At 45.2% G+C, this 26,792-nt stretch overlaps 1 protein-coding gene across 2 annotated transcripts in view; it reads left to right on the forward strand.

Moving 5' to 3' along the window:
- CUX1 (cut like homeobox 1) overlaps nt 1–26,792 on the forward strand; it is a 544,050-nt gene that overhangs the window by 50,671 nt on the left and 466,587 nt on the right. The gene's annotated exons all lie outside the window — the stretch shown is intronic.

A 26,792-nucleotide genomic window follows, 5' to 3' on the forward strand; every position in this document is an offset into this window, starting at 1 on the left:
TCTACTTTTAATATTGATGATCCAATAAGTCATCAGCGTCTGATCAGCCGGGAGTCGACACCCCGCACCCCCGCTGATCAGCTGTCCCTGATGGCGGCAGCAGAAATGCTCATTTACTAATCCACCTAGTCTTAAGGTCCAGTCACACCTAACGAGATCGTGAACGAGATCGCTACTACGTCACCGTTCCCGGATCGTTGCTGAGTAGTTGGTGAAATCGTATGTGAGGCGTCACACATACCGACTTTAGGAACGAGCATGCGACCCGTCTAACGATCTTGTAAATCGTCGTGACCCTGTCACACAACAGCTGTTGTAACAATTCCAATCTCAAATCACTCATCTAGGTCATTAACGAAATCGTTAGCTAGGTGTCAAACATCCATCCTGCCCAGCAGGACTCCAACAAGCCAAAAATGGCCCAGGCTGTTCAGCAACGACCAACGATTTCACAGCAGGGGGCGGATCGTTGGTACGTGTCAAACATGACGTGATCGCTAGTGAAGTCGTTGTTGCGTCACAGAAACTGTGACGTACCAACGATCTCGTTACGTGTGAAGTGGCCTTTTAGGCCGGTTTCACACATCCGGCTTTGCACGCCAGTGCAGTGTATACAGTACAGTGGCAGCGCTGTAACTTCCGGGTCATATGCTCCGGTCACATGACAACATGTGACTGGACCTTGTCGTGCTGCCATTGTACTGTATACACTGCACTGGCGTGCGCCGGAACCGGCGAAAAGCCGGATGTGTAAAACCGGCCTTACAGCGGCGTCTGCCGGGTACTGCGCAGCTGTAATAGTAGCAACACCCCATGTATGCATTGATCCTTGGCTTTTACACCTTCTAGCCCTCTTCGTCTCCCAGCAGGTTGTATTATACGATCTTAGCAGGTTTAGATACCTTTTTTGGATAGCTCTGATTTGGATGTGGTCCATATGTTTTAGTGTTGTACTCGTTTTGCTATATTTTCCCTTATTATAGGGTCTTTTTTGCTATCATTTAGCTGGGCTTAGGAATTGGGGTCTAGATGGTGGTGCCAGATATGGCAATGTTATTTTATTAGCCCCATATAGCTTCTGTTTGAAGGATCCATTGTGCCCGGCTCTTGCAGCAATAGCTGTGTGTTACAATATATTACTTTTGGTGCATTTCTTTGTATTGTGAATAAGGATCTCCGCACTAGTACCCCATCATGGGTTCACACATGGGGTGTTTTGTGATAGTCCATTTGACTTTTAATTGTTTTTAATTAATCACTTTCTTATGTTAATTTTGTGTATGCATAAACTTGTACCAATAAAATGTATTCATATTTTATTCTGTCCACTGGTTGATCCCGTTTGTACAGCAATTCTTTCTCCTCAATTTTGACATATTTCTCTGTTGCTGGTGGAGATCCCAGTAGGGGAAAGGTGCCCCTATTCCTTGACATTCGCCATCAGAAGATTGAGCAGCTCTGGAACTGAGCGTTTCTGCCCCCCCTGCTGCTGTCAGTGGGCATGTGTGGTGTCTGACCCGGCTGATCAGACATTGATGACCTTCAATGTAAAACTAGTGGACAACCTCTTTAAATCAGGTTTTTGTGTTTTACATGCATTCCCAAAAAATTCCTAATGTGTATTTTTATTAAAAATCAAAATCTTGCAATTTTCACACATGACACTGGAGCTGTATTAGATTCCTACTTCTAGTCCTTTCAGGAAGAGTGTTCAGCAGTTTCTTTGTCAGCAGAGGCAGGATTACAATGTCAGGTATCACCTCTACACATCTGACGCCAGGATCCACTAAGGCTGCTTTCACACTACGTTTAAAGCGGATCCTGCTTTTACAGCAAAAAAACGCATGCAAACGCATATGTTATTTTGCAAGATCCTGTCACTTTAAGTTTATGGGCGGGCATTGGAGTCGTGATCGGGAGTCAGTGGAACTGAACGTGATAGACTGGGAGCCGGCTTCTGACAGCTGCGGAGGCTCGTAACCAAGGTAAACATCGGGTAACTTGCTTGGATACCCGATATTTACCTTGGTTACAAGCATCCGCAGGTGCTAGGAGCCGGGCTGCCTGCACACGTAATCAAGGTAAACATCGGGTAACTTGCTTGGATACCCGATATTTACCTTGGTTACAAGCATCCGCAGGTGCTAGGAGCCGGGCTCCCTGCACACGTAACCAACGTAAACATCGGGTAACTAAGAGAAGCGCTTTGCTTGGTTACCCGATATTTATCTTGGTTACGAGTGTCCGCAGCTCTCAGGCGGGAGAGAGAGAGGCAGAGAGGGAGGGGGAGAGAGAGACTGATCAACCGAGGCGGGTTTCTGTGCATGCTCAGTAGAGCAAGCAGGATCCTGTCTATCAGCACGCCAGCGGTCACATGCGTTTGCATGCTGTTTAGTCAGGATCCAGCAATTTGCAGTATTTGGACGCAGCTCAAAAACGCTACAAGTAGCGTTTTTGAAAAATGTTAAAAAATTGCAACTCTCTGGATCCTCACTATGACGCACACAAACGCAGGTGAACGCATGTTGACGCGAGTCCATTGCAAATGCATTGAAATGAAAACGCATTTGCACTGGATCCGTTTTTGCGTTAAAAAAACGTTCAGGACGCATGTTAAAAAAACAGTGTGAAAGCCGCCTTATCACAATAGGTGATGCCACCTCTGACCTCCCCCCTCCTTTCACAGTGACTTTTGCACTTTCTTATTAGATGCTTCAGTACAAAAGATAGGGTTGGGGTCTGTCCATTGTGGTTATATACTGTATGTGTGGATATCCTGAGGGAAGGAAAACTGCAAGGAAGACACTTTAGAGCTTTTTTTTTTTTTTTGTAAATTTTGAGGGATTTCTATTTTTTTTTTTTTATTTTTCCTTTATAATAAGATTGTGTAAAAAAAAATATAAAAATAAACTACCGTAAATCTCATTAAACAATAGGTCATTTTCTGATTATCCATTAAAGTTTCACTCCAGCAAGTGTTGTTTTTTTTTTCTCTCAGCGCTGGAGTGAAGCTTTTACTGAGCATGGTAGCTCAGTGGTTAGCACTTGAGTCTTGTGGTGGCTCAGTGGTTAGTACTGCAGTCTTGCAGCGCTGGAGTCCTAGGTTCAAATCCCACCAAGGACACCATCTGCAAGGAGTTTGTATGTTCTCCCCGAGTTTGCGTGGGTTTCCTCCGGGTTCTCCGGTTTCCTCCCACACTCCAAAGACATACAAATAGGGATAGATTGTGCGCCCCAGTGGGGACAGTGTTGCCAATGTATGTAAAGCGCTGTGGAATTAATAGCACTATATAAATTAATAAAATTATTATTATATTATTATTACTCGAAGTTCCCCCCGGTCTTAGGCCCTGTGCGCACTGGGAAATAACTTTTTCTTAAGAAAAATCCGCACCCTCTGGCAGAATACTGCACCCGTGGCAAAAACCGTGGTAATAACGCATCTGCATGGTACTAGCGGGAAAGAAGTGACATGCTCATTCTTTTTGCTGCAGAAATTCTGCAGGAAAACCTAGAAGTGAAAACGCAGTGTGCGCACAGCATTTTTTTTCCCCCATAGGTTTTGCTGGGGAAGGACTGCAGAAAGGTTAGGCACAAAAAACGCACCTTTTCTGCCGCAAAAACCACGGCAAATCTGCGGCAAAAAATGCACTGTGCGCACAGGGCCTTATACTTGGCCTACGTTGTTTTTCATCTTTTATCGTCGGTCTCCATAACAGTATTGCGGAATTTTATTATAAAAAGCGGAATTAAAATTAGTGCAAAAACTTGCAACACAAAAAATTACAATGATGACCAAATACGACGCTCGTCCATTTTCATCAGTCCCGGAAATCCTGAATGGAGCAACTTGTGAATATGCAACCAATGCTCCATTGAAATGAGACTTGAGCCCCCCAGCGAGCAGATACCCCATATTCTGCGAGTAGATAATACATTGTGGTTCTTTGAAAACTCATAATGTACTTAAAGACTAAGGGTACCGTCACACTTTAGCGACGCTCCAGCGATCCCACCAGCGAGCTGACCTGGTCAAGATCGCTGGTGTGTCGCTACATGGTCGCTGGTGAGCTGTTAATCAGGCAGATCTCACCAGTGACCAGCCCCCAGCCAGCAGCGACGCGTGGAAGCGATGCTGCGCTTGGTAACTAAGGTAAATATCGGGTAACCAAGCGCTTGGTTACCCGATATTTACCTTTGTCACCAGCGCACACCGCTTAGCGCTGGCTTCCTGCACTCCTAGCCAGAGTACACATCAGGTTAATAAGCAAACCGCTTTGCTTATTTACCCGATGTGTACTCCGGCTACGTGTGCAGGGAGCCGGCACTGGCAACCTGAGAGTGGCGGACGCTAGTAACCAAGGTAGACATCGGGTAACCAAGCAAAGGGCTTCTTGGTTACCCGATCTTTACCTTGGTTACAGCTTACCGCAGGCTGCCAGACGCCTGCTCCCTGCACATTCAGATCGTTGCTCTCTCGCAGTCACACACAGCGATGTGTGCTTATTAGCGGGAGAGCAACGTCCAAAAAATGAACCAGCACTGTGTGTAACGATCAGTGATTTCACAGCAGGGGCCAGATCTCTGCTCAGTGTCACACACAGCGAGATCGCTAATGAGGTCACTGCTGCGTCACAAAAACCGTGACTCAGCAGCGATCTCGCTATGTGAGAAGTACCCCTTAGAAGCGGCCCTGATAGTAGAACACACATAAACATTGACAAATGCTCCATCGGATGCCATGTTTTCGAGCTATTCCCTACAATTTCATATTACACGCAGCAATCCTCAGTGATACATAGCGAGCAATTTATTACTTGACTTTGTCTTGGACCTCGGCTGTTTGTGTTTCATTCGATATTGATCTGAATGGAGGCGTTCGCACACACGGCTCATACCTAGCTGTGTGTTTACCTGGCATACTATCTCCCTAATCATACACAGCACAGAAGATTGGAGGCTTCTAATCCTTTAATTAACCTTTCAGTAATCGTTAACAGCACTCACAGATTTACTAGAATGGATTCTGATGCAACTTGTTTTTCCTCTTAACGTGCAAGAAGCTATCATACAAAACTGTTGAAATGCTTCATCCTGGAGTCCTCTGAAATCAAGAATCTGTGATTCTTGGGCAGCAAATGGTATTTGTGCAGAGCATGCTGGCAGAAAATAAATACCGATACTAGTATCACAACCTAAATTCCAAGCACTAAGGGCAGTGTCCAACAGGTCAGCCTAATCGCAGTAGTCCGTTATGTATGATATATAGCTGACGTTCAAAATGTCTGCCTGAGATGTCCGAAACCACTGCTGTCATTTTTCTTCTTCAGAAAACATGGGCTTAAAGGGAATCTGTCACCAAGTTTTTGCCACCTAATCTGAGTGCAGCATAACATAGGGGAAGAGATCCTGATTCCAGCGATGTGTCACTTACTGGGCTGCTTAGTGTAGTTTTAATAAAATCACTGTTTAATCAGCAGTAGATTATCATTACATGACTACTTGTGCTATCAGGTAGTCCAGCATATTCATGAGCCTTTGTATAAGGGTACAGTTCCACTTGCGTTTTGCACGGACGAGTGCAATCCGATAAAAAAAATCGGATTGTTCTCACTCTAGTGCAAAACTATGGGTCATCTGTGATTGATTTCTCATGCCATAGCGGAATGAATCACAGCATGCTGCGTTTGACAGCGAGTCTCGGCTCACACGCACCCATACAAGTCTATGGGAGTGTGTGGAACATCGCACTGCACTCACATGTCATCTGACTGCAGTGCGATGTACACAGAGACAGGCCGGGAAGGAGATGGGGAGAAGGTGCTCCCTCCCTCTTCTCCACAGCTGGGATCTGATTGCATCACAGTCACATGACCCTTAGCTGATGCTCGCAGCAGAGGGTCATTAGCATATCGCTTCCAATGCTCTCACTGCTAGATCTGCAGCAGAGAAAACAATGATTTTATCAAAATTACAGCAGACAGCTCAGTAAGTGACACATCACTGGAATTGGGGTCTCTGTTTCTACATTTTGCTGCTCTCAGATGGGGCAGCAAAAACCTAGTGACAGATTCCCTTTAAGGACCTATGTCTATGGGACAGAAAAAACTCTGCTGCCACCAGTGGTCCCCCTAACCATATGATTGCGGTTATACTGGAAGAAAAAGTCTGCTGCTGGGTCATAAAAATTCTTTTGGATCTCATACCCAGGAGGGGCTCGCATCCAGGTCATCTCCCGCTGATTTTACCTGCACTGATGGAAAAATTCCTTGAATAAACTTTTCCGGCACAGCAGCTGTATGCAGTCAGGTTTCCTTCTTGCTTCTTATGAACTACTGGGGCTAACAATAACCTGATCGGATGTAGTGTGCACCCCACCAAAAAAAAAAAAAAAATTAAACAAAAACATGGATAAACCCAAACCCGTCCCCCACCCCCCTCCCCTCCCCGGAAGTGTTCCGTCTATGGCTGGCTGCCTGTGGGCGGAGAGCCGAATTGCCCGATTAGTGACTTCCATTGGGGTCCGGGTCCAGAACCGATCTTAATATAACGTTCGGCTGCACCCGCCAAACCAAATCTCCACGGGTCGACTCTCTATTAGCTACGTCATCGGTCCAAAAAAAATCCAACCTTTCCTAATTTAGTTTGAAATGTCTTTGGGCCATCACAATAGTTTGTCAAACCATTTAGATGTAATGTGTAAGGGGCCATAAGGATATGGGGAGTCTTAACTCCAGGGCAACAAAATGATGCAAAAACTGCTAAACTGTATGCGATAGCATAACCATATGTGGTACAAAACTCATGTGAAATTTTCAATACATGGACTCTCGGGGCAGTCATGTCTATAAATTGTGGCCAACTTTGCAGTCCTTATGCAGTGGCGTGCCTAAATGTGCATCGGCAGAGTACATGGCATTTGGTTCATTGACGTTCAATAGTCCATGTAAAAAATGTTTGTGCTCTTGGACTGAAAATTGACATGTCCTAAGACCGGGTTCATACATCCATGAGACATGGATTGTAACTTCTCACATTAGTACACTCAGGCCAACCGCTGGCTCTCCTGATGTGAGCTAATTCCTAGGCATATATGAATGAAGTAGTTGGCTCAGGTTCGGAGACCTAAAGGTTGGGTTAGCTCAGGTTTTTTTTTTTTTTATAAGAGAAGAGTTTGTATTACAGTTTGGAAAACTAGCGTGTTTTGAACATAATCACTGCAAGACAACAATGCTATCACTGAGCCAAGGTGTAAACAACATTCTAAATAGCTGCCCATATAATAAAATTTAATATTTTGTAGAAAAAAAGCAATATACAGTGGAATTTCGGTTAACGAGTAACCCGATTTGCGAGCATTTTGCTATACGAGCAAAACTTGCTGTAAATTTGTAACTCCGTTTACGAGCAAGCTTTGCTGTATGAGCAAATACTCACCGCACACACTTCCGGTTCCGTACACCCTTTTTGCTTTGTCAAGCATCTTCCTCATCTAGTCATTAGGAATGGCTTCTAATGACCAGTTATTCCTCATAAGAGTTCATTTGTGGACACATCGACCTTCAGGTGTATTTTGCAGGGTCTGTGCTGGCACATAATTCCATACAGTGATAGCCCTATTCCACAACAATTCTGTGTCAAAATATGTCAACAAACACTCCAGTAAGTTAATTAAAACAGTCCATAGTTACTTTAAGACATGAAGGTTAGTCAATGCAAAAATTTGCTAGAACCTTTAAATGTATCATCAAGTGCAGTCATGATAACCATCAATCACATTGATGAAATTGAGTCTCATGAGGACTGCCCCAGGAATGAAAGACCAGGAATCACCTCTGCTGCAGAGGATAAGTTCATCATCTTCAGAAACTGCAAATCAACAACACTTCAGATAATTACCCTCCTAAATGATGCACACACATGACGTTGCAGGTATATCTCCTCATAAACTGTCCAGAGCAGGCTGCGAGAAATAGGCCTTTTATAGTTGAATTGTTGCAGCAACAAAAAGACTTGTATGGACCAAGAAACACAAGAATGGGGAATTAGAGCAGTGGATATTTGTACTGTGGTCTGATTGGCACAAAAAATCTCAAATTTTGACTTCTCACCATGTCTTTTTGAGATGCAGATGGTTTTAGTCATGAGGTGCCCACCATGAAGCATGAAGATGTGATGGTGTGGGAGTGCTTTGCTGTTGAAAATGTTGGTGATTTATTCCAAATTCAAGGCACATTTACCCAGCATCGCTATAATACCATTCTTCAACAATACAACATCCCAACTGCATGTAGTGGGACCAACATTTGTGGTGCAGCAAAACAATGACCCAAAATGTATCTCCAGTCTATGTAATATGTAAGGGCAATCTGACCAAGAGGGAGAGGGCTTGAGTGCTGCATCAGATAACATGGCTTCGAAAATCACCTGTCCTCAATTACAGAGGACCAACCACCAGGATTTTCCTATAAAAACTGAAGCCAGTGCTATACTGGGGCTATCATGCTGATTCTATACATACCTTTAGTTGTGAGATCGGATGTATACTTTCTGAAATATAGGCAAGTAAATGCACTGCAATACACTGTTATTTGATGAGAGGTGTCGGGTTATGCTAGTTATTCCTGCCCCTGTGTGCTTGCCTGTCCTTCCTCACCCCTGTCCTTCCTCCCTTTTTCCTCCCCCCTATAATAACAGAGACAGGGGAAGGAAGGACAGGCAGACAGACAGGGACGGGTATAACTAGCAAAACCCGACCCACCCATTAGATATTCTGTTGCACCTCTCATCAAATAACAGTGCACTTCACAAACTTTACTTGCCCATAATTCAGAAAGTATACATCCGATCTCACAACTACAGGTATGTATACAATCAGCATGATAGCCCCAGTATAGCACTGGCTTTAGATTATATGTGAAAATACTGGTGGTTGGGCCTCTTTAAATTGAGATTGTTGGGATGAATTGGACCATTGAACAAAATAAATCCACCAAAGTACTCAGCTCCTTGTGTATAAAGTGTTTGTTTTTATTTGATTTTCAAAGTTTAAATATGAACTAACATTTAAGGGGGGGAGGAGGAAGGTTTAGGAAAGTTAACTTTATTGGGAAAACCTGGGAAAGATTTTGGGGGGAAAAAAGGGGGGAGGACAGTAAGGCTATGTGCGCACGTTGCGTAAATACATGCAGTTACGCTGCGCTTTGTAGCGCAGCGTAACTGCATGCGTCCTGCGTCCCCTGCACAGTCTATGGAGATTGTGCAGGGGCCGTGCGCACGTGGCGTTTTAGAGCGCAGCGCTTCGGCTACTGCCGAAGCGCTGCGTAAAAAGAAGTGACATGTCACTTCTTTCCTGCGCTTTGCCGGCAGCTCCTGCTCTGTCTATGGGAGGAGCTGCAGGCAGAGCGCATGAAATCGGCTTCACTATGGACATTTCTGCAGCGATTTAAAGCGCACATGTACTCTTCAGATCGCTGCAGAAATTTCTGCAGTGAACTGTACGCAACGTGCACACATAGCCTTAGGGGAAAGGAATGAACAGTTTACATAATGATCACATTTTAAAACAATTTACTAAGTTTTACAAAATATTTTTCCCATGCTTAATTACCTGAGAAAAGAGAACAATCATTCTAGATGCGTACTCAACACCTTGTGGAACTTAGGCTGGTTTCACACTACGTCTTTTTAACATCCGTTGAAAACGTTATTTTAACGGAAGTACGGATCCTGTGCAAATCCGTTTTCACTTCAATGCATTTTCAATGGACTCGCGTCCACCTGCGTTTGCATGCGTTTGCGTCCGTTAGACGCAGGATCCGTCCTTTTGCGTTATTTTAACATGTTTCAAAAACGCAACATGTAGCGTTTTTTTGCTTTGTCAAAATAACGCATCTCACAGGATCCTTCACATTGCGCCGCGAGCTGCAATGCATTTCAATGAGTGCTGGATCCTGCCTAGCAGAATGCGTTCAGTTGCGTTGTAACAGGATCCTGCTTTTGTACTGAGCATGCCCAGAAAGTACTGAGCATGCCCAGAACCAGTCTCCCGTGATCTGTCTATCTCTCTACTCCCTCCCTCACCCTCTCTCTCTCTATCTCTGTCTCTCCCCCTCCCTCTCTCTCCCACCTGAGAGCTGCGGACACTCGTAACCAAGGTAAATATCGCGTAACCACTTCTCTTAGTTACCCGATGTTTACGTTGGTTACGCGTGCAGGTAGCCCTGCTCCTAGCAGCTGCAGACACTCGTAACCAAGATAAATATCGGGTATCCAAGGCCGATGTTTACCTTGGTTACCAGCGTCTGCAGCTGTCAGAAGCCTCCTCCCAGTCTAGTTCCCCTCACTCCCGATCACATGACTCCAATGCCCGCCCCTAAACATCCAGTGCAGGATCCTGCAAAATAACATATGCGTTTGCATACGTTATTTGCTGTAAAAGCAGGATCCGTACTTCCGCTAAAAAAACGTTTTCAGCGGATGTTAAAAAGACGTAGTGTGAAACCAGCCTTAAAGACTTGGAAAACCAGTCCAATTGACAATCTGATGAAGCTGTTTGAGAGAATGCTAAGCGTGTGTAAGGCTATGGGCACACGGTGCGTTTTTCTCGGCGTTTTTGCGCGTTTTTCGGGTGCGTTTTTGGCCTCAAAACTGCATGACTTTGCTTCCCCAGCAAAGTCTATGAGTTTTCATTTTTGCTGTCCCCACACAGCGTTTTTTTTCAGCTGCGTTTTTGTGGTGACCACAAAAACGCAGCATGTCAATTATTCCCGCGTTTTTCACTGCGCTTTTCATCCATTGAGTTCAATGGGATGTTGAAAGACGCAATGAGAAACGCAAATAGCTGCGTTTTGGTGCGTTTCTAAGACCAAAAACGCAGCTATAAACGCAGGAGGTGGGTAGTAAAGTGACGTGTACAGGAAGAGGATTCCTTCTGTCAGTATACACAGAAGCGTGAATCCTCCCGGTACCGTCACCACCGCTTCCACCTCCCGTCCTGTGCATGTATGCTGCCGTGCGGCGCCATGTACAGGCAGGAGGTGGAAGCGGCTGCGAAAACAAAAGTTAACAGTAGAAAAAAAAAAAAAAGTTATACTCACCTGTGTGCAGCCTCCCGGTGCCATGCCCGCTCCCATCTCCTCTCACGGTATCGCCACCCCCGCTCCGGCTGTGTGCAGACGGCCGGGAAACCTCCGATGGATGCAGGACCTTGCTTACAGGACCTGGCGATGGATCACCTGATGCAGTCACCTGACGCATCAGCTGATCGAGTCTCGGGCTGACGCGGGCGCCCGGCCGGTATCAGCGGATGCGTCAGGAGACTTCATCCTACCGGCAGCTGCTGCAGCGATCGGACGGGATCAGACTCCCGCCCCATCGCTGCAGGAGCTGCCGGTAATCGGTAATCAGCACATAAGTGAGTATTATTATTTTTTTTTTTTTTTTGCACCGATGCATCAGCTGATTGTATAATCGGCTTTTATACAATCAGCTGATGTGTCATGTGATTCAGGCACTTGATCCTGACACATCATCTGATCGCTCTGCCTTCCAGCAAACCGATCAGATGATATTGGATCCGGATTGGACGGCGCGGGACCCTAACCCAGGATTACTGCGGAGGGGGGTTCTTTATTTCAATAAAGATGGAGTCACTAATTGTGTTGTGTTTTATTTCTAATAAAAATATTTTTCTGTGTGTTGTGTTTTTTTTTTATCTTTACTAGAAATTCATGGTGGCCATGTCTAATATTGGCGTGACACCATGAATTTCGGGCTTAGGGCTAGCTGATAATATACAGCTAGCCCTAACTCCATTATTACCCGGCGAGCCACCCGTCACCAGGGCAGCCGGAAGAGTTGGATACAGCGCCAGAAGATGGCGCTTCTATGAAAGCGCCATTTTCTGGGGTGGCTGCGGGATTGCAATTCACAGCGGGGGTGCCCAGAAAGCATGGGCACCCTGCACTGTGGATTCCAATCCCCAGCTGCCTAGTTGTACCCAGCTGGACTCAAAAATGGGGCGAAGCCAACGTCATTTTTTTTTTTAAATTATTTCATGAAATTCATGAAATAATTTAAAAAAAAAAGGGCTTCCCTATATTTTTGGTTCCCAGCCGGGTACAAATAGGCAGCTGGGGGTTGGGGGCAGCCCGTACCTGCCTGCTGTACCCGGCTAGCATACAAAAATATGGCGAAGCCCACGTCATTTTTTTTTTTGGGGGGGGAGGGCAAAGAAATCCTGCATACAGTCCTGGAAGGAGGATGCTGAGCCTTGTAGTTCGACAGCTGCTGTCTGCTCTCCTGCATACACTATTGGATGGAGGATGCTGAGCCTTGTAGTTCTGCAGCTGTCTGCTCTTCTGCATACACTAGTGGAGAATGAAGAACACATTGAAGGAAATGACATCAGACCTTTTTTTTTTTGTTCACTGATAAAAAACGCATAAGGACGCAGTGAGCAAAAACGCAGCAAAACGCAGCAAAAAAACGCACCAAATCGCGGCAAAACGCGTGCGTTTTTTGCCGCGTTTTTTCGACGCAGGTGCGTTTCTGTGCGTTTTTAGCGGCCAAAAACGCAGCGTCAAAAAAACGCAGCGTGTGCACATAGCCCAGGGGTGGGCAATTAATTTTCCCATGGGGCCACATGAGAAATTGGGATTGGTTTAGAGGGCCGGACTAATATAATTACCTCAGTTCTACCCAATATACTACATCACTACACCCCCTCCATATACTACACCTGTAATAAACTACACCACTACACCCCTATATACTACACCTGTATTATACTACACTCCCTCCATATACCTGTAATATACTACACCCCCATATACACCTGTATTATACTACACCACTATATAATACACCTCCGATATACTACATCATTACACCCCTATATACTACACCTGTAATATACTACACCTCCATATAGCACACCTGTAATATACTACATCACTACATCCCATATAGCACACCTGTAATATACTACAACTCCATATAGTACACCTGTAATATACTACATCACTACACCCCTATATACACCTGTAATATACTACATCACTACACCCCTATATACACCTGTAATATACTACATCACTACACCCCTATATACACCTGTAATATACTACATCACTACACCCCTATATAGCACACCTGTAATATACTACATCACTACACTACACCCCTATATAGCACACCTGTAATATACTACACCTCCATATAGTACACCTGTAATATACTACACCTCCATATAGCACACCTGTAATATACTACACCTCCATATAGCACATCTGTAATATACTACACCTGCACCCCCATATCACACACACTACACCCCATACAGCCTGCACCCCCATATCACACACACTACACCCCCATATGTCACACACCCTGCCCACATATCTCACCCTGCCTGTACCCCAACTTACCCCTCTCAAACACTCTGCACCCCTTCACATCCTTCTGTCAGTCTGCAGCCCTCATATGCCCCTCACCCTGCAGCCCCCCTCCCCATCATGTCCCCTCTTTTCTTATTACCAGTCATCATGTGTCCACATCTCCTTCAGGATTCACTATCTTCTTTGCTTTCTCCCCGGCATCCTGTGTCTCCTCCCACACAGTCACATGGGCGTGACGTCATCGCAGGTCCTGGAAGATGAATTATTCCGTCTGCTCTGCTGTGCTGCTCCTTCTCCTGCACTGACTGTGCGGACCTGCACAGGATCTCTCCCTGCTGGGCACGCTGCAGCCCGGCTCCACTGCACCGGCTGAAGACGGGCGGGCCGGTCACAGAGAGCAGGCGGGCCGGATGTGGCCCGCGGGCCGCCCCTTGCCCAGGTCTGACATAGCCTAAAGGTCTCATGAAACTAATAGGAAAGTACTTTGAGGATTTTAAGGTTTTACATATTCTGGATTGTTTCGTCTGTGTTTCACTCCTTGTTTCCAAATATGTTCCCTTTGTGGTTTTGCTGCCTCCAGTCTGAATCTACATTGTGCATGTTCCAACATAGGTTGTGTGTGTGTGTGTGTATGTATATAATATATTTTGCATATGTATATAAAAGATGGGGGGGGGGGAGATACATGACCCTGGTCCAGCAGCCAAATCAGTAGTCTATGGCTGTGGCTGTCAGACCAGAGTGCTGAGAGCTTCTTGTGGCATCCATACTGATTAGTAGGCCATGCTCAACGTCATTGTGCCATTACGCCGCACCAGACATGCTAATTACAAGAGGGATGAGGGCAGATGGGAGGAGCTTAACAGGGCGCTGGTCTGGTAGCCATAGACTATGGGGTGTGTGTGTGTGTGTGTGTGTGTGTGTGTGTGTCTGTCTGTACATACATACATACATACAGTACTGTGCAAACTTTGTCAGGTGTACAATAATGCTAAAAAGTAGGAATCCTTTAAAAAAATAAGTATATTTTTTGTTATCAATTAACAAATATAAAGTGAATGAGTAAAAGGGAGCCTACCTGAAATCAATGTTTGGTTGAAACCACCTTTTGTATTCGAAATAAGCAACAAAGCATCAATTCTTCTTGGTATACCTGCACACAGCTTTTGAAAGAACTTGGCAGGGAGCTTGTTACAGATTTCATAGAAAAGTAACCTCAGATCTTCGATGGATGTAGACTTAAGCAAATCTTTGTCTCGTCATGTCTTCAGACTCGATGTTGAGATCAGTGCTCTGTGGAGGCCACGTCATCACCAAGGCTGGAGTCACAATTGCAAGAGACTTTGTGTGAGTCTCGCATCGCATCACCCGGCACGATCTGCCGTCCTCTAGTCTAGACAGGAGCTTCTCAGCTACATAGAAATACATGCAACCGACTCGCTCCTGTCAGGAGTGTGCGGCCGTGCCGGGTGATGCGATGTGAGACTCGATCGAGTCTCTCACAAGTGTGAATCCAGCCTTTCATCACTCCTTGTCCTGAAAGAATTCTTTGCACAAACCTACATCCACAAAAGATCTGTGGCTCGTTCTCCCAGGTGTTTGGAACAATCTCCCTGTCGAGTTCAATCAAAAACATTGTACGAGTCTACCTTGAAGAATTGATGCTGTTCTGAAGACTAAGCCTCACGACACCAAATTTTCAAGGACATTACATTCTGTTAATTGGCAAAAATAAACTACTAACACTTTTATTTGGAAGCAATCTTACTTTGCAGCCTTTGTTTCCACACCTGGCTAACACTAAGCAGCAACCTGGCCCCTGCTGTGAAATCGTTGATCGTTACACACTGTTCTGGTTTATTTTTTGTTCATTGGTCTCCCGCTGTGCAACACGCATTGGCGTGTTTGACGGCGGGAGACCAACGAGCACCGACTGTGTAAGCAGCGTACGCTTGTAACCAGGGTAAATATCGGGTAACTAAGCAAAGCGCTTTGCTTAGAAACCCGATGTGTACCCTAGCTATGTATACAGGGAGCCAGCGCTGACAGCCTGTAAGCGGTGTACGCTGGTAACCAGGGTAAATATCGGGTAACCAAGTAAAGCACTTTGCTTAGTTACGCGATATTTACCCTGGTTACCAAGCGCAGCATCGTTGCACGAGTCACTGGTGGCTGGTCGCTGGTTAGATTTGCCTGTTTGACAGCTCACCAGCGACCATGTAGCGACGCACCAATGATCCCTGCCAGGTCGTATCGTGATCTGAATCGCTGGTATGTCGTTTAGTGAGACTGTACCCTTAGACTTTTAAACATTTCTGTTTGTGTATATAGTGTGTGTATGTATATATGTAATATATGAAACGCCCAACATGTATATAACAATAACCACATTCCGTACGAGTAGTTTTGCACTTTATTGTGCTTACTCCACTGTTAGGCTATGTGCACACGCTGCGTTTTTTTGACGCTGCGTTTTTGTGCGTTTTTGGCCGCTAAAAACGCACAAAAACGCACCTGCGTCGAAAAAACGCGGCAAAAAACGCACGCGTTTTGCCGCGATTTGGTGCGTTTTTTTGCTGCGTTTTGCTGCGTTTTTGCTCACTGCGTCCTTATGCGTTTTTTATCAGTGAACAAAAAAAAAAAGGTCTGATGTCATTTCCTTCTTCAATGTGTTCTTCATTCTCCACTAGTGTATGCAGAAGAGCAGACAGCTGCAGAACTACAAGGCTCAGCATCCTCGATCCAATAGTGTATGCAGGACAGCAGACAGCAGCTGTCGAACTACAAGGCTCAGCATCCTCCATCCAATAGTGTATGCAGGAGAGCAGACAGCAGCTGTCGAACTACAAGGCTCAGCATCCTCCTTCCAGGACTGTATGCAGGATTTCTTTGCCCCCCCAAAAAAAAAAATGACGTGGGCTTCGCCATATTTTTGTATGCTAGCCGGGTACAGCAGGCAGGTACGGGCTGCCCCCAACCCCCAGCTGCCTATTTGTACCCGGCTGGGAACCAAAAATATAGGGAAGCCCTTTTTTTTTAAATTATTTCATGAATTTCATGAAATAATTTTAAAAAAAAATGACGTGAGCTTCGCCCCATTTTTGAGTCCAGCCGGGTACAACTAGGCAGCTGGGGATTGGAATCCACAGTGCAGGGTGTCCATGCTTTCTGGGCACCCCCGCTGTGAATTGCAGTCCCGCAGCCACCCCAGAAAATGGCGCTTTCATAGAAGCGCCATCTTCTGGCGCTGTATCCAACTCTTCCGGCTGCCCTGATGCCGGGTGGCTAGCCAGGTAATAATGGGGTTAGGGCTAGCTGTATAGCTGGCCCTAAGCCCGAAATTCATGGTGTCACGCCAATATTAGACATGGCCACCATGAATTTCTAGTAAAGATAAAAAAAAAAACACAACACAGAAAAATATTTTTATTAGAAATAAAACACAACACAATTAGTGACTCCATCTTTATTGAAATAAACCCCCCTCCGCAGTAATCCTGGGTCAGGGTCCCGCGCCGTCCAATCAGGATCCAATATCATCTGATCGGTTTGCTGGAAGGCAAAGCGATCAGATGATGTGTCAGGATCAAGTGCCTGAATCCCATCACACATCAGCTGATTGTATAAAAGCCGAGTATACAATCAGCTGATGCATCAGTAGAAAAAAAAAAAAAAATAATACTCACTTATGTGCTGAATTACCGGCAGCTCCCGGAGCGATGGGGCGGGAGTCTGATCCCGTCCGATCGCTGCAGCAGCTGCCGGTAATCAGGGATGAAGTCTCCTGACGCATCCGCTGATACCGGCCGGGCGCCCGCGTCAGCCCGAGACTCGATCAGCTGATGCGTCAGGAGACTTCATCAGGTGATCCATCGCCAGGTCCTGTAAGCAAGGTCCTGCCCCGGGGAGACTGCACACAGCCGGAGCGGGAGCGGCGATACCGTGACAGGAGCTGGGAGCGGGCATGGCACCGCGAGGCTGCAGACAGGTGAGTATAACTTTTTTTTTTTTTATTCTACTGTTAACTTTTGTTTTCGCAGCCGCTTCCACCTCCTGCCTGTACATGGCGCCGCACGGCAGCATACATGCACAGGACGGGAGGTGGATGCGGCGGTGACGGTACCGGGAGGATTCATGCTTCTGTCTATACTGACAGAAGGAATCCTCTTCCTGTACACGTCACTTTACTACCCACCTCCTGCGCTTATAGCTGCGTTTTTGGTCTTAGAAACGCACCAAAACGCAGCTATTTGCGTTTCTCATTGCGTCTTTCAACATCCCATTGAACTCAATGGATGAAAAGCGCAGTGAAAAACGCGGGAATAATTGACATGCTGCGTTTTTGTGGTCACCACAAAAACGCAGCTGAAAAAAAACGCTGTGTGGGGACAGCAAAAATGAAAACTCATAGACTTTGCTGGGGAAGCAAAGTCATGCAGTTTTGAGGCCAAAAACGCACCCGAAAAACGCGCAAAAACGCCGAGAAAAACGCACCGTGTGCACATAGCCTAATAGATTGTAAATAGAAATGATCTCCGATTTTGCACACAATAGCCCTTTGGCAGTAGTAGCACAGACTCTGCCTCTGCTACGTCTTTGGACATGGATATCTCTTCCTATAAACTGCGATCAGGCTCTTTAAACTCGGATTTGCTCTCCGTGCTCCGATACTGATTTATGTAGTATTGAATAGCTTTTTATGACTGTCTAGATTTAATGTTTATAGCCTATAAAATGAAAATTCTTCTGGATATCAAACATTTTGACAGAATATGAAACATGTCCTGTGTGTGAGATTCTACTCTTACATTTAATGAGTTACACTGCTATTAATTTGTAACAAACCATTTTGCAGTATTTAAAGGGACGCAGCACTCTGTGGTGGGAATGCTTTCACTATGTTCATGTTGTCAATTATATAGGAAAGATATATATATATAATGTGAATTCGCTTTAAATATCAGTCTTTTTTTTTCTTTTTTCTTTTCTTCTTTGTGTGCGTTGAATTGTAATAACAGTGCTGACTTGGCCAGAATTATGTAATGTTGGCTGGATATCGCTATAAGTAATTCACAAAATTGTAGAACATATTATATATAAACCTCACAGGATAATTTGATTTTCATTAAATAGATTGGGCTTTGCAGTAATAATCGGGTATCCTACATTGCTGGTTATATAAAGCCGTCGGCTGCAGTCGTTCCTGTAGTTCAGCGCTGCTTTTGGGAGAATGACCGGCAAAGACTGAGGATGTTCTTGTAGATATCAGTAGCAGGGATATTGTCCCAAAGAAAAATTTGAGGCAGGAATTTCTGTAAGGCTGCACGGATGCAATATGCTAATGCCCCTCTTCTCCCGTTCTGCTGCGAGCGTGAGCTGAGCGTCATTATACTGTGCTCTGATCCTGCGATCACATCACAGCTGCGGAGGAGAGGGAGAGAGTGATCTCTCCATCTCCTCCATTGTCAGCCTGTGCTTATATCGCACTGCCTTTCGGTGTCATCAGAGTGCAGTCCGATTTTTTTCACATTTTTGCATCCATAGACTTGTATAGTTTTGTTTGCAGATGGGAACTGCCTGATATAGAGTAACCTTGTTTGCGTGGAATGCGTTTTATTCTTTTTAATTTATTGCATTCCATTAGTCTGATTTTACTCACTATGTCCTAGGCCTTAAGGGCCATTTACACGCTGCGACATCGCTAACGATATATCGTCGGGGTCACGGTGTTTGTGATGCACATCCGGCGTCGTTAGCAACATCGTTGCATGTAATACCTATGAGCGACCTTAAACGATCGCAAAACAGGCAAAAATCGTTGGTCTGTGAGACGTCGTTCATTTACCAAAAATCGTTGTCTGCTCATTAGCGAGGTTGTTTGTCGTTCCTGCAGCAGCACACATCGCTGTGTGTGACACCGCAGCAGCGACGAACATCTCCTTACCTGCGTCCACCGGCAATGAGGAAGGAAGGAGGTGGGTGGGATGTTCCGACCGCTGATCTCCGCCCCTCCTCTGCTATTGGACGGTTGTTTTGTGACGTTGTTGTGACGCCGAACGCACCTCCCTCTTGAAGGAGGGATTATTCAGCGGCCAGAGCGACGTCGCTGAACAGGTATGTGCGTGTGATGCTGCCGTAGCGATAATGTTCACTACAGCAGCGATCACCACATATTTCACCAACGACGGGGGCCGGTGCTATCGCTCGCGACATCGCTAGCAATGGCTAGCGATGTCGTAGCGTGTAAAGCACCCTTTAGGCTGTGTGCACACAGTATATTTTTCTTGCAGATCTAACAAAACTTCAAGCATATCCTTATGCCAGCAAAGTCCCTAAATCCTGTGCACGTTGAGGTTTTTTCCCCATGCAGATTTGGTGCAGAAAATAAACTGCAGCATGTCCATTCTTTCAGCATTTTTTGAAGGCCCTGTGCACACCGTGCAGTTTTTGTTGTGTATTTGGTGCTCTTTTGGGTGCAGTTTGTTGCCCTAAACTGCATGCATTTCCTTCCCCAGCAAAGTCTCTGAGAACTCAGAAGGCCGTGCGCGTGCTGCTTCTTTTTTGCCTGCAGTTTTAGGTGCAGAAAAAAGAAGCAGCATGACAATTCTTTTTGCGTTTTCCCTGTGTTTTTTTTATTGAATATAGTGAAAAAAACACAGGGGCAAAAATGCCTGGGCGAAAATGCACCGAAAAGCGTCAAAAACGCATGTGTTTTTCCGGTCAGAGTTGTGTTTTTCTGCCAGAGGGTGTGTTTTTTTTGCTGAAGAAACAAAACTGTAGTGCATACACATAGCCTACCTTGTTTTTCACTGTTGATTTAAAGCAATGAAAAAAAAAAAAAAGCACCATAAACGCACTTGTTTATTGTGCGTTTTTCCTGCCGAGAGACGCAGAAATGGTGCAGAAATTTCTGCAACCAAATACTCAACGTTGTGCATATACCATAACTAATGAATTTGTTTTATTTATTAGCGAATGAGATAAAAAATAGATTTTTTTTTCCCCCACTTTTTTCCTCCTGTTTTGCAAACCTTTTCCACTCCTCCAGGCCGCAGGTTACCTGTGTAGGTGCGCTGCTGCCGGCTGCACACATCTCCCAGCGATCTGCAGTGTGGAGCAGAAATCCTGGTGCGCTCTGCCGAGTTGGCAGTAATTGGAGCCTAACAGGATGTCCGCTTAGACAGGAAGCAAATAGTCAACTGTTGTCAATAGTCTGCCTTCAGGTCTGTGTCTTCTGATCCTCCCACAACACAGGAGATGAAGGAACCGAGAAGTGTAATGAAAGAAAACATATCACAGTTCTAAGAAAAAAATCATTGCCTGGAACACAATAACCATGACACGCCGCCGCGCTCCTTCTTATTGACTTAAGTCAGCTATTGTCTCCTTCCATACCGGGTGGTGCCGTTCTCAATGATTATTTATTTTCCTGTCCCATCCATTATTTGATTATACAGAGGTTTGATCGTGATCCATTGTATTAAAGCGCCAATCCCCAGCATTGTTTTCTCTGAAGGCTTATAGCATATTTACTGATCATTGCTGATTTTGAGCTGGGCACACAATGTATTTCAAGTGCAGGAACTACCACGTAGCCTAACCAAACATGACCAATCATTGTGGTAATCATTATTAAAATGGGTAAAATGAAGAAATTCATACTATTTGAAAATGGTTAAAACACACGTAATTTTTTTTCTTTTTGGAAGATTTGTTGCGTATCATAGTACAGCCAAGTGAAGAAAATGTTATGAAATCTCATCCATGATGGGACAGAAAATCTTCAGACTAAATTGGGCAAAGCTGCTGAATTTCCAACTTCAGCCTATCAATATATACCGTAGATCAGTGGTTCCCAACCTTTCTTACCTTGAGGCTGAGGGTTAAGGCCCAGTCACACACGAGATCGCTATCGAGATCGTTGCTGCGTCACTGTTTCCATGACGCAGCAGCGATCTCGTTATGTATGACACCTACCAGCGATCAGGCCCCTGCTGTGCGATCGCTAGTCGTTGCTGAATGGTTGGGACCATTTTCTTCAAAGGTGATGTCCTGCTGGGTAGGCGGCATCGCTGTGTTTGACACCCACCAACGACCTCCTAACATGGTCCTAATGCCTGCCGAGATCGTTTATACAGGTCGCTGATCGTTGCTGCGTTACTGCGTCGTTGGTAAGATCTGACTGTGTCTCACCAGCGACTTACCAGCGATCCTTATCTGGTCACATCGTTTTCGGGATCGCTGGTAAGTCGTTAAATGTGACGAGGGCTTTAAACAACTGTTATCTGATCTTGCGATCAGATCACAGCTGCGGAGAAGAGGGAGGGAGCACTTTCTCCCCAACTTCTCCTTGGCTTGTCTCTGCGTACATCGAACTGCGGTCAGATGACATCCGAGTGCAGTGCGATGTGTCATACGCACCCATAGACTTGTATTGGGTGCATGTGTGCCAAGACTCACTGCCAAACGCTGCATGCTGCGATTAATTTTTTTATGCCAATATGACATGAGAAACCAATCGGAGATGAGCACTGCCCTATAGTTTTGCACTGGTGCAAGTGCAGTCCTATGTTTAATCGGATTGTGGTTGTCTGTGAAAAATGCAAGTAAAACCTAAGCCTGACAGCCACATTAAGCTCTGAGAGAGGGCTGCAAGCCACATCCAGAGCTCTCACCCCCGAGGAGCAGTAACATCCAGCCTCTGCCTCCCCCAGAGTAGTGACACCAAGAGCCCCCATTATCGGTACAATGACAGTCAATGCTTGGCCACAAAAATTCACACCAAGGCAGTATACTTGCATTCACGGGTTCCCACCTTACACTCATTTTTTCCGCCACCATGCTGTCACATTCAGCTTAAAGCATCCCCTCTATTTGGCAGTATCATGCTATGTCCTGCTTAGCAGTTAAAGGGAATCTGTCAGCAGGTTTTTCGCTACCTCATCTGACAGTAACATAATGTAGGCAAAGAGATCCTGAATCCAACAGTGTGTCAGCTTAACGGTTGAAGCCATTCTGCCACAATCAAAGAAGTTAGATTCGGAACCACAGCAGTGTGGAAAGCTGGCCACGCCCCCACGTCCACACCAGGCTCTCAATAAAGATTGAGCATTGACTGTGAGGTGTCGATCACAGCAGGGAGTGTGTCAGACTGGCTTGTTTGTGAGTTTCTATTCCTGTAATGTTAATCACACGGTAATATACCCTTTAGTTTATGTAAACAATAGCACACACTCTGATAAGAGAAGCACAGTTGCTTTTTGTTTTTGAACTCTTATAGCATGCTTTCCTCAGCTTACATAGCAAAAACCTGTTGACCGATTCCCTTTAATTTTTCTCTCCAGCTACAAGGCCAGCATATGCTCATCCAGAACTGCTCTTCTGTGCGGGGAACTCACAAAAATCACACTCTGGAGACCTCTTCATAGTCGTTTGATGCACTAAGTTGTCAGACAGTCGTGAGCCACACATCATGGTCCGGTGAGCCATATGTGGCTCCTGAGACACAGGTTGTGGGTCCCTGCTGTAGGTTTTCAAAGCAATTTTTTCCCCCATGATTTCTTTGGCAAAATTTGCATGCTTTTGTCCTGGATTTAACTCTGCAATTTCCTGCAGATAGTTATTGTGTGGATGACCCTCGGGGCACCGAACACACCACACAGATTTGTTGCAACTGAAATTCAGTTACATCTAATGGTGTTGGTTTTCTAGATTCTGCATTAATTTCTGCAAGGCACAAAAAGATGAATGTGACAGTTGCAGAAATGTCTTCAACATATCAACACCATGTGAACATGATCTAATGTGATGCTTCACACGGTTGCAATTTAAAGCACTACACAAGTGGGTTTTCTTTGCATTGCACCTCTGGAGTGGTGCTTTCAGTTTATGTTCCCTGCCCCCTGTCTTATTCTCTCGCTCTGACATCTTGATCTTCTATCATCCCGTGCTGGTTGGTCTCCTGTGATCTCTGACCTGTCATCTGCTTCAGTGTTTCATAGAGCGAGTCGGAGGTCACAACTTTAATACAAGTCTATGAGAGCCTCGATCTAGCCTCCTTCTGGCTCTCACAGACTTCTATTGGAAGCTTTTGATGTAACTTCTGTCTAATTGTGGACATTTATTTTCATTCCAAGATCTATTTATTAAAGTGCACTTTATTCGTGGGATAAACCCTCTAAGGCTCGCATACACGCTAGGTTAAGTTGGCCGAATACAAGCCTTTTGGTAAGACTGGTAAACAATCTGAGGTGTATGGGAGCATTTAAGCTCTTACCTGACAGATCATGTCGAGGTTGAGAAGGCTTATAAGCAGATGCTTTTGTTCTCAGGTGTCTGGCAGTGGCTCTTTCTCTGTCCAAGCACATGACCACTCATCCAACGCTCATATGTATGGAGTAGAGAGAGTAGACTGCTGAACCCACGTTCATCCGGCAACTGTCTCTTGTGTGGCCAACTTTACACCTTCTGTATATAATGTGTATGCATTGGAATTTTGGACTTGTATCTTGATATTATGTTTGTCAATCCTTGTTGGTTTTTTTCACTCCTGTCCCGGCCTTCCCTGGTGGGTTGGGGGAGGGGCTATAAGATCAGGGCTGATCAGGAGTAGGGACAGGCTGGCGGCTCAGACATCCTCACCTTCAGAGGTAACGCTGAGATAAGGGATAGCTAGGATCCCCCCAGTGTGGGGGTCAATCTTGAAGCCCTGGTCCCCTTCTTGCCCTGATCATCGTGACGCTCGGCTTGTAATTCGCTGGGCCGGCGAGACATTACCTGTGTGCCACATGCCGCAGGCATTACATCTTCCTGCCTGGCTGATCATTAGTTGAGCCTAAGGAAATTTGTGTAGCTCCTGTCCACAGCCAGAGACAACTGATCTGAACCATGGACTGGGTCGCAACAAGCAATCTGCCCATAATAGTAATAATTTTTATTTCTTTAGCACCAGGATATTCTGCAGCACTTTACAATTCAGAGGGTGTTTGTACAAACAAGATAAGACATTACTGAGTAAGGCCTAATCCACACGGCGAGAAAAACAGTGCGAGTGGAGTGCGATAAAACATCGCATTCCACTCGGACCAATATTAGCTTGTGTGACAGCACACATGAGCGATTATTTTCTCAGCCCTAATCGGACTGAGAAAACAATCCCAGCATGCTGAGGATGTAATGCGAGACTCTTTTTCTCGCACCCATTCAAGTCTATGGGGCGAGAGAAAAATCGCACTGCACTCGCATTACACCGCTGTACTGCAAGTGCAGGGCGAGAATGGCAATAGCCGGCTACAGAGGAGAGAGGGAGATAAATCCCTCCCTCTCCTCCTTAGCACCGGCACGCCCCCCGCAGCTGAGGTCCGCCCCTCCCGCAGCTGAGGTCCGCCCCCCCGCGGCTGAGGTTCGCCCCCCCGTGGCTGAGGTCCGCTTGCACGGTCGGACCTCAGTCGCAGGGACAGTCGCATGACACTCGGCTGTGCTGTAGTGCCAGTGTGAGCCGAGTGTCATGCGAGGGGATCTCCGTAATCCCTGTGTGGCCCCGGCCTAACACATAGTCCAACTCTGACCACGAGAAGTGCGGGCCCTGCTGACAAGCCTACAAAGCCCATCTCCAGTCATGACGCCATACACATTCATGATTTCTCATATGCTACAAATTATCCCCATTTGTGGCACAGTTTTTTTTTTCTTATTTTCCTCATCTTTCGAGTGTTTTATTTAAAAAAAAAAAAATAAAAAATTACTTTCCAGATCATGAGCAAATTGTATTACATATGGTCTAATACAGTAATCGCAGGTAGTAATTGCTCTAATAAGCTTAGTATGGACGGCGTCTTTCCCTCGTCTTGTTTTTTGCCTACTTTCTAATCTTTTACAGAAAACCTGACCTGTTTAGTGGTCATTGAAGTGAGTTAAAAATCTAGAACAATCATTTATCAATGTAGCGCTGCAGACGCTTTGTCCTGTCTGGCGAGGGTAAATGATTTCCCTAATCATTATGATTTCTTTTATACAGTAACCTTGATTGATCTGGGCCGAGGAGTGACACACCGGGGAACTCCTCTTCTATAAATCACACCTTCTGTTTTCAAGGATGAGCTTAGTCATTGACCTTGTAATATTCCTGTTTGTATGCTATAAACTGTAATTGCACAGACATTATGTTGCGGTCTCTGACACTTCGTTTACAATTACACATTTTTTTTACACTGTGACGAATTGTAAAAATTTAAAAACACAATATTTATAGCCATTAATGGCACCAAATAGTCTCCAGGTTCTCTGGTGACCTCATTATTGAAGTTCTCTTTTCCAAAATATGACTCCTATGTTTGTCAGTTATGTCCATCCCTTCACTTTTGTAAAGTTTCAGCTTTTGACGACTTTTGCACATCCTTATTGAATCCCTATTCCAATAATAGGGGATATATTAGCATCCAAGTGTCACAAGTCATAAATGACAAATTACTAGTCTTCTCCAGCTGAGACCCGGACTCGTCTCACATTTAGAACATTATTGATTGATAGGAAGAATCCATTTTCATGTTAGAGTTTTCTTCTTAGCCTTGTATAGTTTTCATTTATAAATCCATAACCAGGTTTCTGTCCAAAATAGGAGACTATAATGCGTATTTCCAAAAATGGAGCTTGTGTCACTAGAAGTATTGGCATAATATATGACTTGGATGCTTCTTTTAGTGTTATTTTCGAAATTCTTGTCTTTGTGCTATACTGTTTTATATCTGGTATTTCCGTTAAAGGCATTGCCCCCTAATTTAATAGTTAACTAGCAAAAGACCGTGTATAAAAAAAAAATTCCTTACCCTTCCGGGACAGCTCCGCACCTCTGCACTCTGCTGCTGCGGGATCATGTGACCAGGCCTGTCCTTCAGCACCTCCAATTGGAGTACACCTCACACGGGGAAGCTGCATTCCTATTGGTGGAGGCTGATGGACAGGATTTGTCACATGACCCTCCACCAGCAGCCATTTTATTTATATAATAATATATAGAGTGTGTGTGTGTGTGTGTGTGTGTGTAAGGATGGTTGACCTTAGGGAGATCAACATCCAGCACCGCAGAGCACCATCACGTGTTTTCTCAGCGCAGTGATTCTAGAGCAATGCCCCCTGAGAAATATGCAAAACAAGGAAGCCACGGAGACACCATCACATGTTTCTCAACGCTGCCAGGTAACTAGCCAGGTCTTTCACCGGGAAGGAACAACCACGGGAAGGGCAGTCTCCAGTCAAGGAAACCACCTATGCCAAAACATGGTATCCATCCACAGACAGCTGTTTCGGGGTATTGCCCCTCATCAGTGTAGAGTAGGAAACTGGCTAGTGGGAGCAATGCCTAGTAGAAGACTTTGGCATAGGTGGTTTCCTTGA

The sequence above is a fragment of the Anomaloglossus baeobatrachus genome, chromosome 2 (assembly GCF_048569485.1).
Source record: "Anomaloglossus baeobatrachus isolate aAnoBae1 chromosome 2, aAnoBae1.hap1, whole genome shotgun sequence".
NCBI classification, from domain to species: Eukaryota; Metazoa; Chordata; class Amphibia; order Anura; family Aromobatidae; genus Anomaloglossus; species Anomaloglossus baeobatrachus.